At 36.2% G+C, this 7,689-nt stretch overlaps 1 protein-coding gene across 1 annotated transcript in view; it reads left to right on the top strand.

The window, feature by feature from the left end:
• The first annotated feature begins 309 nt into the window (after window positions 1-309).
• LOC149135511 (uncharacterized) overlaps window positions 310-7,689 on the top strand; it is an 18,257-nt gene continuing 10,877 nt past the window's right edge. Inside the window, exon 1 of the mRNA XM_089352209.1 lies at window positions 310-357. The gene's annotated coding sequence lies outside the window, so the exon portion shown is untranslated. The remainder of the gene's footprint in view (window positions 358-7,689) is intronic.

Below are 7,689 nucleotides of genomic sequence, written 5' to 3'. Positions count from 1 at the left end.
AAACTCGTCTCTTTAACAACAGGTCAGCCCTCTTCACTCAGGCCTATCGCCCTGAGCACCAACATCATTTAATCATTTCATCTATCCCAATCGAGACAATCCCATGTTTTCGTATACCTTTTGCCATTGCATTTTAAAGGACATTGGCTGACATTTCTAGCAGACAAGAGACAGGCGACCACGTAGAGGTTCCTTCCTTGGTGCTAACATAGATGGTGGAGATATGGTGATGCTGATGGTGGTGATGGTAATATCGATAGTCTGGGTGAAGGTGTGGATATTATTGATTTCCTTATAGGTACTGCAGCTGTGCTGCTGTTACTGTTGCAGCTGATGGTGTTGGTATTGCAGCTGCGGGTATTGTTGCTTCTCATCTGTTGCTGCTGTTGTTCTTAATGTCGGCATTGCAAAATTTTATTGTGACTGCTTTTCTTGTTTTTCTTTCCTTTGGTTTCATTGTATATTGTTGCGGTGTTGTTTCTATTAGCATCATTGTTGTTTGGGTTTTGTGTTCATTTTTGTTGCTATTTTTGCTAATACATTTTTTTGTTGTTGTTGTTTCGATATATTTTGTTGTTGTTAGTACGTCTGCATGTTATTATTTCTGTTGTTGTTTTAAGGCGACGAGTTGGCAGAATCGTTAGTGCGACGGGCAAAATTCTTAGCAGTATTTCGTCCGTGTGTACGTTCTGCGTTCAAATTCTGCGGACATCGACTTTGCCTTTCATCCTTTTGAGGTCAATAAATTAAGTGCCAGTTGAGTACTGGGGTCGATGTAATCGACTTCTCCTCTCCCTAATATTGCTGGCTTTGTGCCTTTAGTAGAAGGGATTATTTTTGTTGTTGTTATTATTTACTATGTTGACGATGTTGCAACTGTTCTGGCTGTTTAAACCCTGTTCAACGCGGGTTGGACAGGCCTGTAACCAAAGGTATTCCAACCGTGACCATTCGTCAAGACCATCCACCGTGACCATCCTGTTTTTTAATGACTATTATGTAGGAACTACATAATCTAGCGAGTACTACACACTAAAGAGTCCCAGATGCTGGGGGTACCATTTAAGGGAGATTTAGCTGCTATTTCTGACAAGTCGATCAAATACTAAGTAACTGATTTTGTTGGTTTCTTGCTATTGTTAGTGTGTGCCTGCGTCACGGTGGACGTGTCTTTAGATTGGTTTTCAATTTTTGTTTTTCTTTGTTTTGACGTTGTTGATGCTGCTGCTGATGATGATGACGTTGATGATAGCGTTGATGATGATGATGATGATGATGACGATGACGGTGATGATGATGGTGGTGACGGTGACGACAACGATGATGATGAGAGGAGGAGGAGGAGGAGGAGGACAATGATGATGTTGATGATTATGTACTCGTTGCCGTAAATACTGCTGTTAGTCTGTTTGTTGTTGTTGTTATGCATCTCAATTGTTGTTTCTGTTGCTGCTTTTGCTGCTGCTGCTGCACTTGTTGCTTCCAAGAAAGTCGAGACATGTTTGTCTCTGTGTTTTGTTGTATTGCTTCTGTCATGGCTGCTGCTGCTACTGTTATTTATGATGTTTCTGCTGCCGTTGCTGCTGTTGCTGCTGTTGCCGCTCGTATTGCTTCTGTTGCTGTTCCTGTTATTGTTACTCATTGTAGTTGGTGTTATTGTTGTTGTTGTTGTTGTTCGGTTTGTTTTCTTTCTTCTTCTTGATATTGTTGGTGAAAATGTGAAGACTATTTGAAAGTCCCCCTTCTGCTGACTTTTGTTCGGCGACAACGCTTCTGCGAGCTCTTCTTTCGTTAATTCCGTGCTCCGTTTCTGTAGGAAGACAAAAGATAGCTAAATAGACGAAATGAGACAAGAAAAAAAAAAAAAGCAGATATTTCGCAAACTGTACAAATAGATATAGAGATATGACGGTAGACTGATAGGGAGATAGATAGGTGGATACATAGATAAATAGATTGTTAGATAAGTACATAGACTGATAGATTGGTAGAAGTTTCACATATATATATATATACACACACACACACACACACACACACACACACACACACACATATATAGTATGTATGTACACGAAGAGAGAGAAGGAGAGAGGGAGAGAGAGAGATGGAGAGATGATATAGATAGATAGGTAAATAGAGAGAGAGAGAGAGAGAGAGAGAGAGAGATAGTAGGTAGATAGACAAGTACAAAGACGGATAAAGTTCCTATTACATAAGCAGATAACCTCATAGATACCTAGAAATGAAGCTAGTTAGATATCTACCTTGTTATATCCATTGCTAGATATATAGCTAAATGGGTAAGTGTGTGTGTGTGTATATATATATATATATATATATATATATATATATATATATATATATATACACATATACACATATATATATATATGCATACACCCCCATATATATTTATACAGTTAGTTAGGTAGATAGATAGATAGATAAACAAACGTATTATTCCTATTAGCCCTTTGCATTTAGTTTGGAAGAGTAAAGTTCATAGGTCATCGACGTTTCTAGAACTTCACGGTCTCGTCCTCTGCATGACGTAATTATCTATAATGTGTAACTGTTGCTGTTATGCAGTTGGCAAGAACCAGGGGAATGACGTGATAATGTGCTATTATCACTTGTGTATTAAAAAGAAATTTTTAACCTTTAGCTCCATGCTTCTCTCAGCAATCAGGGCTTTGTGATATTTCTGTTGTAATTTTTCGTTAGATTTTCGTTTCGCTATTAATATATTTTCAATGACTAGCCTTCCGGTTTTTGGCAGATGTTGGGTTAGGTATATTCTGTATAGGATGGTTGCATCGACAACAAATATTTGTCTATGGGGTGTATTTGTTTATCCATCCATTTATTTATTGGTGTTTGTATAACGTGATATGTTGTAATGGATTCTTGTAAATATATGGTGAGGCAACGATGTAATGTAGTTTCTGCGTGGCGAATGCAACAGTTAGCGATTATTAAGTTGACAAATTTCCTACGTAGCATGCACGCTTGCAGTTTGTTATATATATAATATGTTTAACTCCATAACTCGTGTTGTTAATAATTTATGACGATTCAAACACTACAACTTTCATATGAAGCCAACGAGAAAATTGAAAGCTTGAACGATCTCTAATGATACTTTACATTTGAACAACATTACTGCAAGCAATGGGATTCTAGTATTTGGTGATCGTCACAAATGTTTCAATCACACATTTGGATCTGTACATAATCTCGTTTCGCGTATTGATAAATTCGACGTTAGAGGGTTAATTTTTGTGCATTTGTAATATATTATTAATACAAGTATATGGTTGGATGTAATGCATGTTTTGAGCTGTTTTATGGGATTTTTCCATTACACTGGGTCAGGCTACCTTTCGTTCATGAAACACTTTACATATGGTTCATTTACTTACACTAAGAATCTCTCTCTCTTTCTCTTTTCTCTTTCTTTCTCTGCATATCTGCCTATCTATCTATCTATCTATCTATAGAAAGATAACTATCCCCACCTCCTTCTGTCTTTCTCGTTATGTATATATATATATATATATATATATATATATATATATATATATATATATATATATATATAAGCAATGTTAATTCTCTAAATGAAGTATTAACAGTAACTGCACGATAAAGTGTAGTATATTGCCACTTAAGTGTGGCTGACCCCTAGGGGTGGATGTTACTGTTGCTTTTAGCCCCAGGAGGACATCTCCTCCAGCTGGCTTATCGACACACTACTGTGTCCTGTTTGCCAAGGGATGTTATCCCTCTCATCATGATCTGTAGCACGAACGGACCCGGGTTTCAGGGTTATTTCCCTTCGTCAGCGTCCGATAGCCACTGATCTTTGATGAGAGAGATAAATTCTTGGCAATCTTATGTATACTTTTCCAGTAAAATTCTTCACTGATATGGAAAAGGTGAAAACAAGCAATGTTAATTCTCTAAATGAAGTATTAACAGTAACTGCACGATAAAGTGTAGTATATTGCCACTTAAGTGTGGCTGACGTCTAGGGGTGGATGTTACTGTTGCTTTTAGCCCCAGGAGGACATCTCCTCCAGCTGGCTTATCGACACACTACTGTGTCCTGTTTGCCAAGGGAGGTTATCCTTCTCATCATGATCTGTAGCACGTTCGTGCTACAGATCATGATGAGAGGGATAAGCAACAGTAACATCCACCCCTAGGGTTCAGCCACACTTAAGTGGCAATATACTACACTTTATCGTGCAGTTATTGTTAATACTTCATTTAGAGAATTAACATTGCTTGTTTTCACCTTTTCGATATCAGTGAAGAATTTCACTGGAAAAGTATACATAAGATTGCCAAGAATTTCTCTCTCTCATCAAAGATCAGTGGCTATCGGACGCTGACGAAGGGAAATAACCCTGAAACCCGGGTCCGTTCGTGCTACAGATCATGATGAGAGGGATAACTTCCCTTGGCAAACAGGACATAGTAGTGTGTCGATAAGCCAGCTGGAGGAGATGTCCTCCTGGGGCTAAAAGCAACAGTAACATCCACCCCTAGGGGTCAGCCACACTTAAGTGGCAATATATTACACTTTATCGTGCAGTTACTGTTAATACTTCATTTAGAGAATTAACATTGCTTGTTTTCACCTTTTCCATATCAGTGAAGAATTTCACTGGAAAAGTATACATAAGATTGCCAAGAATTTATCTCTCTCATCAAAGATCAGTGGCTATCGGACGCTGACGTAGGGAAATAACCCTGAAACCCGGGTCCGTTCGTGCTACAGATCATGATGAGAGGGATAACTTCCCTTGGCAAACAGGACATAGTAGTGTGTCGATAAGCCAGCTGGAGGAGATGTCCTCCTGGGGCTAAAAGCAACAGTAACATCCACCCCTAGGGGTCAGCCACACTTAAGTGGCAATATACTACACTTTATCGTGCAGTTACTGTTAATACTTCATTTAGAGAATTAACATTGCTTGTTTTCACCTTTTCCATATCAGTGAAGAATTTCACTGGAAAAGTATACATAAGATTGCCAAGAATTTATCTCTCTCATCAAAGATCAGTGGCTATCGGACGCTGACGAAGGGAAATAACCCTGAAACCCGGGTCCGTTCCTGCTACAGATCATGATGAGAGGGATAACTTCCCTTGGCAAACAGGACATAGTAGTGTGTCGATAAGCCAGCTGGAGGAGTTTTTTACGATGTTTTTTAATTTTTTTTACCTCAGACAGCAAAGCTTTACTTTATCAAGTTATTCGGCGCGCCTCACATACTATTCTTTCCACATGCCGGTTCTCTAGTCAATAACTTGTTGGATTTGCAATAATGTTCCAAGAATTGGTTAAGGTAGCTTGTGCAAAGTTAGTAGAATGTGTTTAGGCAAGCGAAGGACCAAGTCAAGTTCTGCCAAATTTGCATTTTAGTCTTGGCTACAAAATGTATCCGACCTGGACTATAATAAACCAGTTTGGTAAGGTTGAACTAACCTTCCATAGTCCTTTTAAATACACACACACACACACATCTATTATGACGTTTCTTTAGAACTCCATGACGTCATTATCCAACTATTAATTTCTTGCTGGTGCCTCCCCGCTTTGGTGATTTACTGTTGACGTTGATATAGTATTCTTTCTTATTTGAAGCTCGTTACGACGCATTCTGATTAGAATTTACTCTTTGGTTAAAGAGAGCAAAAGAATTTAAGATCTTCTTGAGAAGTGGCTCTTTTTACGAAAACTTTGCATCTCTTCATCCTCCATTATAAACCTTGTAGATTTAAAAACAAACATCAGTTTCATGTTAATCATTGTACAACATTTTTTGATAAGAAAGGTTTTTAGCAAGTGATTTAATTAATTACATTTCAAGAATTTGACATCTAAAACTTTGATACCTCGTTGTCAAATATTTCGTAAGATGCACTTGGTGTACTGTGAACTTATCCTATTTATACCTTTTGTTGGTAGTAAAGCGGCCTATTCTGTCACACAGTTTGCTAAAGTTCTTTTCTAGTTATGATATCTACCTGGTGTGTTTATATTAAATAATCACTTTGTGCACTACAGGTATCTACTAGCTGTTCTGGCTGAGTGGTAGTAACTGTGAACAAATATTGACAGTCCAATAATTGTTATTACATATTTTCATACAACCTCCAGCGATATTGTGAATAACTTATAATATTGGAGTGGCTGGTATTTTATTCCTATTCTCGTCAAAAATTCAAAAATAACCTGTTATTTAATGACAATTTAAAGAAATAGGAATTTTTTTATTAAAAAACATTTTTTAAAATGTTTGTGAAGTCCACCTCTTTCTCTCTTTCATACTGTATACACGCACGCGCACACACACACACGTAGACACACACACACGTACACACACACACACACACACACACACACACATTATATGTTTGATTTCGTTTAACGTAAGAGGCAAATGTTTCCATTACGTATCAATATATATGAAAGTAAAGATACAAAATTGTTTCCATATAATAGTTTTACTCTAAAAATTAGTATGTACTCACACATACACTCGAAAAGGAGAGGAAGAATCACATATTACTGAAATCTATTTCTATAGAAAAATGTTTTCAAAAAAGTTTTACTGAATATATTATGTATGCATAGACATACACACATGCATATGTATGTATGCATGTATGTATGTATGTATGTATGTATGTATGTACGTATGTATGTATGTATGTATGTATGTATGTATGTATGTATGTATGTATGTAAGTGTGCATGTCTGTTTGTTTCTCTCTGTTGCCGTCTATCCGTCTCTGTCTATCTTTCTCTCTCTCTCTCTCTCTCTCTCTCTCTCTCTCTCTCTCTCTCTCTCTCTCTATATATATATATATATATATATATATATATATATATATATATATATGTAAAATAATAATTAATTATTATTTTAATAATAATTATTACCTATGAGGTTTTTTATTCCCATGCTAGCCACTTGATATGATCAGTATATATATATATATATATATATATATATATATATATATATATATATATATATATATATATATATATATATATATATATATATATACATATATATATATATATATATATATATATATATATATATATATATATATATATATATATATGTATGCATGTATGTATGTATGTATGTCACCGTATACTTCAGAATTATAATTTGTAATGCTGACGATTGCGGCGACGTTTTGTTTACGATTTTTATCGATTTATTCTGTGACGGCTTCTGTCTAGATTTGCATGACTAGATGACTTTGGAAAATTGACTGGGCCTCACTGGAGTTTAAATAACAATTATCATCAGAGAAAACCATTTTTCAGACAAAGAAAGATGCCTGTTCTCGAAAGTGTTTACCTTTTGAAGTAATTTGAATTTGGGTTAACATCCAACGGAAATTATCTAGCATCACAGGTGTTGAAATAACAATCAACAGCTGAGAAATCCATTTTTCGGACAAAGAATGTACCTGTTGTCGAAACTGTTTTCCATTGAAGTAATTTAAGTTAGGTTGAGCTTCATCTCGGCATCTTATTAACCTCTTTCTGTTGCTGATAGTATGTACTTCATCGTCATTTTCATGGCATCAAATATTTTCATGCTTTAAATGCAATGGCAAAGTTGACTGAGAAGAATGCTTATATAGTAT

Source organism: Octopus bimaculoides, chromosome 5, assembly GCF_046866305.1.
Source record: "Octopus bimaculoides isolate indiv1 chromosome 5, ASM4686630v1, whole genome shotgun sequence".
NCBI classification, from domain to species: domain Eukaryota; kingdom Metazoa; phylum Mollusca; class Cephalopoda; order Octopoda; family Octopodidae; genus Octopus; species Octopus bimaculoides.
The sequence above is the reverse complement of the archived record's forward strand: the minus strand, read 5'-3'. Positions and strand labels throughout refer to the sequence as shown.